Source organism: Salvelinus namaycush, chromosome 12 (assembly GCF_016432855.1).
Source record: "Salvelinus namaycush isolate Seneca chromosome 12, SaNama_1.0, whole genome shotgun sequence".
Taxonomy (NCBI): Eukaryota; Metazoa; Chordata; class Actinopteri; order Salmoniformes; family Salmonidae; genus Salvelinus; species Salvelinus namaycush.
In genome coordinates, this window is record NC_052318.1 from 35,722,608 (window position 1) to 35,735,180 (window position 12,573).

At 38.8% G+C, this 12,573-nt stretch overlaps 1 protein-coding gene across 1 annotated transcript in view; it reads right to left on the bottom strand.

Annotated features, from left to right (window-relative positions):
- Nucleotides 1–10,150: 10,150 nt before the first annotated feature.
- The window catches only part of LOC120057178 (oligophrenin-1-like), a 38,374-nt gene continuing 35,951 nt past the window's right edge, over nt 10,151–12,573 (bottom strand). The window contains exon 23 of the mRNA XM_039005655.1: nt 10,151–11,213. The gene's annotated coding sequence lies outside the window, so the exon portion shown is untranslated. The remainder of the gene's footprint in view (nt 11,214–12,573) is intronic.

The window sequence follows — 12,573 nt, forward strand, 5'->3', positions numbered from 1 at the left end:
CTTGCCATAATATGGACTTGGTATTTTACCAAATAGGGCTATCTTCTGTATACCACCCCTACCTTGTCAAAATACAACTGATTGGCTCAAACGCATTAAGAAGGAAAGAAATTTCACTTTTTTTTTTTTAACAAGGCACACCTGTTAATTGAAATGCATTCCAGGTGTCCACTACATGAAGCTGGTTGAGAGAATGCCAAGAGTGTGCAAAGCTGTCATCAAGGCAAAAGGTGGCTACTTTGAGAAATCTCAAAAATATAATATATTTTGATTTGTTTAACACTTTTTTGGTTACTACATGATTCCATATGTGTTATTTCATTGTGTTGATGTCTTCACTATTATTCTACAATGGTGAAAGAAATCCTGGAATGAGTAGGTGTGTCTAAACTTTGACTGGTACTGTATATACAGTGCATTCGGGAACGTGTTCAGACCCCTTGACTTTTTTCACATTTTGTTAGGTTACAGCTTTATTCAAAAGTTTTGTTCTTTCAAACTACATACAATATTTTTCCCACTTTTGCTTCATTAAATAGTACCCACAAAACACCAGTCTCAACGTCAACAGTGAAGAGGCAACTCCGGGATGCTGGCCTTCTAGGTAGTTGCAAAAAAAAAGCCATATCTCAGACTGGCCAATAAAAAGAAAAGATTAAGATGGGCAAAAGAACACAGACACTGGACAGAGGAACTCTACCTAGAAGGCCAGCATCCCGGAGTCGCCTCTTCACTGTTGACGTTGAGACTGGTGTTTTGCGGGTACTATTTAATGAAGCTGCCAGTTGAGGACCTGTGAGGTGTCTGTTTCTCAAACTAGACACTCTAATGTACTTGTCTTCTTGCTCAGTTGTGCACCGGGGCCTCCCACTCTTCTTTCTATTCTGATTAGAGCAAATTTGCGCTGTTCTGTGAAGGGAGTAGTACACAGCGTTGTACGAGATCTTCAGTTTCTTGGCAATTTCTCGCATGGAATAAATAGCCTTCATTTCTCAGAACAAGAATAGACTGACGAGTTTCAGAAGAAAGTTCTTTGTTTCTGGCTATTTTGAGCCTGTAGTCACTCTGAGGAAGGCACAGTGATTCCGAAACGTTGGTAAATACCCATGAAATGGCTGTAAGATTATACATGGAGTGTGTGACTTTCTTTATTTTGATAGTTTATAGTTTATTCGCCGTTAGTCAGCACCTCCACACAAACTATTATTCTGGGTGTGCGCTAGCTCATGTTTTTTTATGAGCCTGTAATTAACCACACAAATGCTGATGCTCCAGATACTCAACAAGTCTAAAGAAGGCCAATGTTATTTCTTCTTAATTCAGAACAACAGTTTTCAGCTGTGCTAACATAATTGCAAAAGGGTTTTCTAATGATCAATTAGCCTTTTAAAATTATAAACTTGGACTAGCAATCTCACACAAATTATCAATGAACCTACCAGGTACAACCCCAAATCCGTAAACACGGGCACCCTCATAGATATCATCCTAACTAACTCGCCCTCCAAATACACCTCTGCTGTTTTCAGCCAAGATCTCAGCGATCACTGCCTCATTGCCTGCATCCGTAATGGGTCTGCGGTCAAACGACCACCCCTCATCACTGTCAAACACTCCCTAAAACACTTCAGCGAACAGGCCTTTCTAATCGACCTGGCCGGGGTATTCTGGAAGGACATTGACCTCATCCCGTCAGTAGAGGATGCCTGGTTATTCTTTAAAAGTGCCTTCCTCGCCATCTTAAACAAGCATGCTCCATTCAAAAAATGTAGAACCAGGAATAGATATAGCCCTTGGTTCACTCCAGACCTGTCTGCCCTTGCTTGACCAGCAGAAAAATATCCTGTGGCGTTCTGCATTAGTATCGAATAGCCCCCGTGATATGCAACTTTTCAGGGAAGTTAGGAAAGCTAAAGCTAGCTTTTTCAAACAGAAATTTACATCCTGTAGTATAAATTTAAAAAAGTTCTGGGACACCGTAAAGTCCATGGAGAATAAGAGCACCTCCTCCCAACTGCCCACTGCACTGAGGCTAGGAAACACTGTCACTACCGATAAATCCACAATAATTGAGAATTTCAATAAGCATTTTTCTACGGCTGGCCATGCATTCCACCTGGCTACCCCTACCCCGGTCAACAGCCCTGCGCTCCCCTCAGCAACTCGCCCAAACCTCCCCCACTTCTCCTTCACCTAAATCCAGATAGCTGATGTTCTGAAGGAGCTGCAAAATCTGGACCCCTACAAATCAGCCTGGCTAGACAATCAGATTACCAACCATTTCGAATCTCACCATACCTTCTCCACTATGCAATCTGGTTTCAGAGCTAGTCATGGGTGCACCTCAGCCACGCTCAAGGTCCTAAACAATATCATAACCGCCATCGATAAGAGACATTACTGTGCAGCCGTATTCATCGACCTGGCTAAAGCTTTCGACTCTGTCAATCACAACATTCTTATTGGAAGACTCAACAGCCTTGGTTTCTCAAATGATTGCCTCGCTTGGTTCACCAACTACTTCTCCGATAGAGTTCAGAATGTCAAATCGGAGGGACCTCTGGCAGTCTCTATGGGGGTGCCACAGGGTTCAATCCTCGGGCCGACTCTCTTCTCTGTATACATCAATGATGTCGCTCTCGCTGCTGGTGATTCTTTAATCCACCTCTACGCAGACGACACCATTCTGTATACCTCTGGCCCTTCTTTGGACACTATTAACTAACCTCCAGAAGAGATTCAATGCCATACAACTCTCCTTCCGTGGCCTCCAACTGCTCTTAAATGCAAGTAAAACTAAATGCATGCTCTTCAACCATTCGCTGCCCGCACCAGCCCGCCCGTCCAGCATCACTACTCTGGACGGTTCTGACTTAGAATATGTGGACCACTACAAATACCTAGGTGTCTGGTTAGACTGTAAACTCTCCTTCCAGACTCACATTAAACATCTCCAATCCAAAATTAAATCTAGAATCGGTTTCCTATTTCACAACAAAGCATCCTTCACTCATGCTGCCAAATATACCCTCGTAAAATTGACCATCCTACCGATCCTCGACTTCGGTGATGTCATTTACAAAATAGCCTCCAACACTCTACTCAACAAATTGGATGCAGTCTATCACAGTGCCATTCATTTTGTCACCAAAGCCCCATATACTACCCACCACTGCGACCTGTATGCTCTCGTTGGCTGGCCCTCGCTTCATACTCGTCACCAAACCCACTGGCTCCAGGTCATCTACAAGTCTCTGCTAGGTAAAGCCCCGCCTTTTCTCAGCTCACTGGTCACCATAGCAGCACCCACCCGTAGCACGCGTTCCAGCAGGTATATCTCACTGGTCACCCCCAAAGCCAATTCTTCCTTTGGCCGCCTCTCCTTCCAGTTCTCTGCTGCCAATGACTGGAACGAACTGCAAAAATCTCTATAGCTGGAGACCTCCCTCACTAGCTTTAAGCACCAGCTGTGAGAGCAGCTCACAGATCACTGCACCTGTACATAGCTCATCTGTAAATAGCCCGTCCAATCTACCTCATCCCCAAATTTGATTTGATTGAATTATTCATCTTGCTCCTTTGCACCCCAGTATCTCTACTTGCACATCCATCTTCTGCACACCCTACCATTCCAGTGTTTAGTTGCTATATTGTAATTACTTAGCCACCATGGCCTATTTATTGCCTTACCTCTCTTATCCTACCTCATTTGCACTTGCTGTATATAGATTTGTCTACTGTATTATTGATTGTATGTTTGTTTATTCCATGTGTAACTCCGTGTTGTTGTATGTGTTGAACTGCTTTGCTTTATCTTGGCCAGGTCGCAGTTGCAAATAAGAACTTGTTCTCAACTAGCATACCTGGTTAAATTAAGGTGAAATAAAAAAATAAAAAATAAAACACAACATGCCATTGGAACATAGGAGTGAGGTTTGCTAATAATGGGCCTCTGTACGCCTATGTAGATATTCCATAAAAAATCAGCCGTTTCCAGCTACAATAGTCATTTACAACATTAACAATGTCTACACTGTATTTCTGATCAATTTTATGTTATTTTAATGGACAAAAAAATTTGCTTTTCTTTCAAAAACAAGGGCATTTCTAAGTGACCGCAAACTTTTGAACGGTAGTGTGTGTATATATATATATATATACTGTATATATATATATATATATATATTTTTTTTAATAGCCTTTGTTTTTATTTAACTATACAATATATTAAATACTTTTGTTTACTCTCCAGCATTCAAAATAATAGATATCTCTTAACCCCAAAAACATGTAGTAGTAGCTAATAATATAATAACCGCCAATAATGCAATAGCTGCACATAATGTAATAACCTTTGCATTTATAATGTAATAAAAGGTGCTAATGTAATACATTGCCAATAATGTAATAAATATGCTGAACGTAATAACGTTTTTGTGCATAATGTAATAATTATTTTTATGCGTTGATCATTACATTATGAAGTGGGTAAAAAACAAACATAAATTGTGTCATAACTTTAACCAATATTGTAATAACAACCAATTAAACATGTAAAACTAAATGGACTATTTATTTTCATGCATATGCAGAAACGTTGATTAATGTGCACTGTCCCTGTAAAAATAAACTCAAACTCAAACTCAAACTCATATCAAGTGTAATGCTTCAGTAATAGCTGACTATACACCAAACCACATTCCTTAATCCTAGCTCTGAAGCTTACTTTCGCAGTAATATCAAGACTTTGAATTGACACAATTGACTCCCCAATACACACCCAACAGACCCTAAACCCCCCCCCCCCCAATATAATCAAATGCAAAAACTCCTAAGATGCTGTTTACTGTTAAAACAATGTTGAAACAATCCAAGACACTTTCAACAATTGTTTTTATGAAAAGTATTTTATTTAATCAAACATTGTTCAACACTTAACAATCACAGTTTTATTCAACAAATGTGCCACTATTTTAACTTGTGCTCAAATCTTTAATGAACCAAAATCTTTAATTAACCAACATATTAATCTTATAAAACACTTAACCAAACTTTTCTCCACAATTATAACAATTAACTAAAAGGTTATCCATGGGGATTTGGAAAAACAAAAATGAACAAAAAGGTTAGCCATCTGGGGATACTCCTCTCTGACGGTCATAGGGGTGGTGTGGGTGGGGCTTCGCGCTGCCTCATAACTATTTTTCTACTGTATGGAGACAGTAGCCTGGTCAATCCTGGGATAAGGAGGAGTGAGAATTTTGAATATCACTGCGAGGTGTGTCTTTTTTTCTTGACGACACTGGATGTTTGCAATGTCAAACAAGTCTGCTTTGGCAATTAATGCAAATACAAAGTGTTCCTCAAGTGTGAGATACTGCATTCCATTAAAGAAAGAGTGTGATTTTAGGTTGTTATTACATTATTTGTTTACGTTATTACACTATAGATTTTTTAAATCTACTTTACCATGTAATAATCAACATTATTACATTATTACATCAATGTTAAAACGTTATTACATTATGCGTTCAGCATATTTAGCACATTATTTATGACAATAGCAGCATTTATAACATTATACATGCACAAGTTATTACATTTTTAGCAGCTATTACATTATTGCCAGTTATTACATTATCAGTTGCTACACGTCACTACAACTCTACTCAACTCTACTCACTACAACTCTACCCCTGTCCAGGGGTATCGTCGGATGGGGCCACAGTGTCTCCCGACTCCTCCTGTCTCAGCCTCCAGTATTTATGCTGCAGTAGTTTATGTGTCGGGGGGCTAGGGTCAGTTTGTTATATCTGGAGTATTTCTCCTGTCTTATCCGGTGTCCTGTGTGAATTTAAGTATGCTCTCTCTAATTCTCTCTCTCTTTCTTTCCTTCTCTCTCTCGGAGGACCTGACACCTAGGACCATGCCTCAGGACTACCTGGCCTGATGGCTCCTTGCTGTCCCCAGTCCACCTGGCCGTGCTGCTGCTCCAGTTCCAACTGTTCTGCCTGCGGCTATGGAACCCTGACCTGTTCACCGGACGTGCTACCTATCCCAGACCTGCTGTTTTCAACTCTCTAGAGACAGCAGGAGCGGTAGAGATACTCTGAATGATCGGCTATGAAAAGCCAACTGCCAACTTTACTCCTGAGGTGCTGACCTGTTACACCCTCGACAACCACTGTGATTATTATTATTTGACCCTGCTGGTCATCTATGAACATTTGAACATCTTGGCCATGTTCCGTTATAATCTCCACCCGGCACAGCCAGAAGAGGACTGGCGACAAGCTGTACTGCTACATGTATCATTGCCACTGTTCATCGAAATCTCCCTTTTCTCAAATTCTGACTTACTAAATCCATTTTTATAAACTTTCTTAAAAAGGTCATTTGGGAGCAGCAATGTGTGTGTCGTTTTTTATACAGTATTATCTTGCCCTGGATCTGAGTTATAGTTGTTTTTTATACAGTATTATCTTGCCCTGGATCTGAGTTATAATTGTTTTTTATACAGTATTATCTTGCCCTGGATCTGAGTTATAGTTGTTTTTTATACAGTATTATCTTGCCCTGGATCTGAGTTATAGTTGTTTTTTTATACAGTATTATCTTGCCCTGGATCTGAGTTATAGTTGTTTTTTATACAGTATTATCTTGCCCTGGATCTGAGTTATAGTTGTTTTTTTGTGTTATAGGGATTTGGATATGACCACACTAGTCCCTTTTGCTCCACTTATTAACCATTCTGATTCCACTTTTCATTGTTATTGAGACAGAGTGGAAAGTAAAAAAAAAATGTTACTTTATTTTTCAATGTTTACCTAAACCATGCTGATACATGGGAAATGTTTCTTGAAAAACTCATTATAGAATGCATATAAGGGATAAAGAAAAGGAAAATGTAAACATTAGATAAGAAATGACAGGACATTGAAGAGCATATTGGTTTTATACAATCATATAATTTTCATACAAAGACAGATGAATACAGTTGTTGTTCCTGTAAGAACAAATTACAGACACGGTCAAGCAGGTCAGACACATACAAGTAAATGTATGTTTCATGGTTCAAATGTTCACAGAAATAAAATGGGAGTTGAGACTCAATTTAAAGATGAAAAATCTCTGGGAACACCAATGACAAGATCTTAACTGCGCTGTCAATCTTTCACAAATTATTCTAAAACAGAAATCCTTAAAGACAACTAAATAAAATGCTCATCACCTTCCACACAACCCAGGATTCCTAACAATTCCCTTCACTGCTTAAACGATTTATTAAAATTTCATTTTCACAACATTCCACAAATGAAACATTCATTAATGAATCAATTAAATTAAATCAATAAAGACAAGTTATCCGAATGTAGATAGAAAATATATATTTTTTAAAGGACCCACGTTAAGTGCAAAAAAGGTGGTTAAAAACATGTTAGATAAAATGGTTTCCTTCATAGTAAGTGTTGCTAAAGTTATAGTGCTAAAGTTCAGGTAGGTAAATTACAGTCCTCACATCTGTGATACATTGACATTTTAATACATATTAGCTTTGCATAAACCTCCCCTCTTAATATAACGCATTCTTAAAATGACACCGTAATCTCCATTGTGAATTAATTTGCAAGTCTTTGAAATGGTACAAGCCACAAACCGGTTTAACAGTTGCTGGTCCTATGTGGGTTGTGTACCCACACTGGGTACACTGTACAGTACCTGCCAATGTAATTACTATGTACAGTTGAAGTCGGAAGTTTACATACACTTAGGTTGGAGTCATTAAAACTCGTTTTTCAACCACTCCACAAATTTCTTGTTGACAAACTATAGTTTTGGAAAGTCGGTTAGGACATCTACTTCGTGCATGACACAAGTCATTTTTCAGTAATTGTTTACAGACAGATTATTTCACTTATAATTCACAATTCCAGTTGGTCAGAAGTTTACATACACTAAGTTGACTGTGCCTTTAAACAGCTTGGAAAACTTCAGAAAATGATGTTATGGCTTTAGAAGCTTCTGATAGGCTAATCGACATCATTTGAGTCAATTGGAGGTGTACCTGTGGATGTATTTCAAGGCCTACCTTCAAACTCAGTGACTCTTTGCTTGACATCATGGGAAAATCAAAAGAAATCAGCAAAGACCTCAGAAAAAAATCGTAGACCTCCACAAGTCTGGTTCATCCTTGGGAGCAATTTCCAAATGCCTGAAGGTGCCACGTTCATCTGTACAAACAATAGTACGCAAGTATAAACACCATGGGACCACGCAGCCGTCCTACTGCTCAGGATGGAAACACATTCTGTCTCCTAGAGATGAACGTACTTTGGTGCGAAAAGTGCAAATCAATCCCAGAACAGCAGCAAAGGACTTTGTGAAGATGCTGGAGGAAACATGTACAAAAGTATCTATATCCACAATAAAACGAGTCCTATATTGACATAACCTGAAAGGCCGCTTAGCAAGGAAGAAGGCACTGCTCAAAAACCGCCATAAAAAAGCCAGACTAAGGTTTGCAACTGCACATGGGGACAAAGATCTTACTTTTTGGAGAGATGTCCTCTGGTCTGATGAAACAAAAATAGAACTGTTTTGAAGCACGAGGGTGGCAGCATCATGTTGTGGGGATGCTTTGCTGCAGGAGGGACTGGTGCATTTCACAAAATAGACAGCATCATGAGGGAGGAAAATTACGTGGATATATTGAAGCAAAATCTCAAGACATCAGTCAGGAAGTTAAAGCTTGGTTGCAAATGGGTCTTCCAAATGGACAATGACCCCAAGCACACTTCCAAAGTTGTGGCAAAATGGCTTAAGGACAACAAAGTCAAGGTATTGGAGTGGCCATCACAAAGCCCTGACCTCAATCCTATAGAAAATTTGAGGGCAGAACTGAAAAAGCGTGTGCAAGCAAGGAGGCCTACAAACCTGACTCAGTTACACCAGCTCTGTCAGGAGGAATGGGCCAAAATTCACCCAACTTATTGTGGGAAGCTTGTGGAAGGCTACCTGAAACATTTGACCCAAGTTAAACAATTTAAAGGCAATGCTACCAAATACTAATTGAGTGTATGTAAACTTCTGACCCACTGGTAATGTGATGAAAGAAATAAAAGCTGAAATAAATCATTCTCTCTACTATTATTCTGACATTTTACATTCTTAAAATAAAGTGGTGATTCTAACTGACCTAAAACAGGGAATTTTTACTGGGATTAAATGTCAGGGATTGTGAAAAACTGAGTTTAAATGTATTTGGCTAAGGTGCATGTAAACTCCCGGCTTCAACTGTAAATGATGGTCTTAGTCACACTACATACATGTCACTACTTAATAAACATTCATGTTGGAGTGTTGTATGAATGACAGTATCCAAATGGAAATGGGGAGATGCCAACCATCAGTTTCAACAAAATAACAATGGCAAAAACTAGGACTGCTGAGCCTTCAAATAAACCAGTGCTAATTTGGCTTCCACTATCCAAAATAATTTAGTTACGAGTTCTTAAAGCTGAGATTTGAATAAGGTGAAACAGTATCAATGGTCGCCCCAGGCATATATCTTATTTGTTTTGATTATGAAGAGGATAGTAGCATCTAGCATCGTGGTAAAAACAAGTCGTTGTACATACTGTGCTGTTCTATTGTGTGTGCAATGATGTCCGAAGGGGGGAAAAAACTGTGTTGGTTGTTGAAGTGTCTTTGTTGTTGTAATATCGCAAATAACATGGCAGTTTCACCACTACGAATTTAGGGATTCCAGCTTTAAGGGTTCTTAAGAACATGGGAATGGTTGTGATTTTTTGTCAGAGACACTTTCCCTCTAACAGCATCTAACATAGTGTGACAGAGAGTGGATCATTATTCGTTACTTATTATTTGCTATCATGGCTGGTATAGTAGGACTTTAAGCTTAACCAAATTAATTATGGTATTCAGCACATCAGAATTCCTGTGGTCTGTTTTCAATCATCAAAGTGCATCATGAACAGAAGGAGTATAGTCAACAGTCCTATCATATAACTCAAATCAAATAACATTTTATTTGTCACGTGCCAAATACAACAGGTGTAGACCTTACAGTGGAATGCTTACTTACAAGCCCCTAACCAACAATGCTTTAAGAAGTTAAGAAAAATAAGTGTTAAGTAAAAAATAGATAAGTAAAAAGTTGAAAATAAAAGTCACAAATAATTAAACGGCAGCAGTAAAATAACAACTGAGACTTAGAATCTGCACCTTTGGCTCTCAGTTTTGCTTTAAGATACTACAGTAGTTAACAATATTGTGCTACAACCGAGTCGCTTGCTTTCATTTCAACCTGTTACAGTAGGGTACTACAGTATAGCCTACTTGTATGTGAATCCAAATGGTATTAGGTAGCTACAGTAGCTTGTTTTCGAGCAGTTTAAAAGTCAAATAACTGTATACTGGAACTAGCCACTTGGACCAGGATTCATTTAGTTAACATTACATAATTTAGTTAACAGGTAAATTGTTTTTGTTTAAATTATATCATTATAGGGTTGATCCCATAGAATGTATAAATATCGATCCAGCTGCCAAAATCTCCAAGATTTGGATCAGACAGAGACATATAAAGGCCTCCTTTAATAAACAGATTGTTTTCATATCTAGACTGGAGCTCCTTTATCACAAATTAAACAACATGTTAATTGGGTCCCTTATAGCAACAAGCAGGAGGGTGTCCACTGACAGGACAAAATGCACTCTGTTTCCTTTGTTCCACTACAGTACAGTATGTGTCCAGATACTCACTGCAGTTCCACAGGTCAGTGACAGGAGTAGAGGCCATGGAAACAGACTCATCAACTTAAATTCTAAGAGAAAATAAAGAGTGGTTTTGATCACAAAGGGACAAGGAAAATTATTTAAAAAACAAATGTGGAGAGGGCCCGGACATTTACTTCTGGTTTAAGGGCAAAATTTGTTCATAAAAGCTTAGCAAGGCCTATTTCAAACCAGTAACGTGTTTGAAACCCATTTCCAGGTATACTGTACGTATGAAGCTGAGCTATTATCTCAACTAGCTCTAAATCGCTTCTGCAGTAGCTCAGTCAAACCATTACTCTCCCTCTGTCTGCTTGTTCACAAAGTGTAAGAGGGGAGGGGGGGGTGAAATCACAGGACATCATACCTCCTCTTTCACATTGAGTAAAGTAGATGCTGGAGGTGAGACCGATGAGCTACATGAGGAAAGCAGAACAACCCATTAAACATGAAATAAGCAACAATGTCAGATACAATATTATTTAAAAAATACATTTAGAATTTCTCCAACAGTTACAGTTGGCAAGCAATACTATTGTCTACATTAACCTGTCAGCTTCAAAGAACATCCCTCTACGTTATTATTCTGCATTTGCTTTACCAGCCTGGCTTGTGTATACAATAATTATTTAATTATTAAATACTATTATAATTGATGATTGGAGTTTATCATTACTGTATATACAGGTAACCGCCAAAATAAAGGAAACACTCCAGTAAATTAGGGATAGAAAGTATATTGAAAGCAGGTACTTCCACACAGGTGTGGTTCCTGAGTTAATTATGCAATTAACATCCCATCATGCTTAGGGTCATGTATAAAAATTCTGGGCATGCCATTATTTTGGCTACCATGACAATGCCCCCATACACAGGGCACGAATGGTTACTGAATGGTTTGATGAAGTAGTATGAAAACGATGTAAGCCATATGCCATGGCCGTCTCAGTCACCCAATCGCAACATAATTGAACACTTATGGGACATTCTGGAGCGGAGCCTGAGAAAGCATTTTTCACCACCTTCAACACAACACTTAGCATCCCTCCGATAGAGTTCCAGACACTCGTAGAATCTATGCCACGGTGCATTAAAGCTGTTGGTGGCCCAACGCCCTATTAAGACACTTTATGTTGGTGTTTCCTTTATCTTGGTAGTTACCTGTAACAGCATACAATGATTTACTGGATTTGATCCAAACGGTCACTGAGACTACTGATCATTTGAGGTTGGCCTCTATGCTAAATTTAGGACAAAACAACAGCCATCCCATCGGTGCCTGAGCTTTATTTATTCTGAAACTCAAGTGGTTCTTTCAAGGTTTAACTCATAGTTACCAGGTCACACCTGACACCAGGAAAACACAACATTACTCATGGCTCTATTTTAACAAACCTAACGCAATGTTGAATCTTAGCACTGGCGGTAGCACTTTAGGTTCAGTGGTATAAAAAATATTTTCAATATTTTTACAACTGGAATTATGGGCGCAGTAGATGAGAGAGGCAGGAAAGGGCTGGGTTTTGATGAATAAACAAGTTGTATGTGTTGATGATTGACTCTTCACTGACCAATGGGAACGTGCTCCATGACTAAATATGCGGTTTCTTGAAGTTGTGTATTTACAGTCTTATGTATTGCGTTGGAATCAACTCCAATTCAAATGTTAGTACATTATAGGCTAGTTAGTTAAAAATAGCCTACAGAAACAAAATGTATGTAGGCCTATCCCATCTTTTCTAAATATGTTGAACATGTAAGAAGCCTAATTGTATG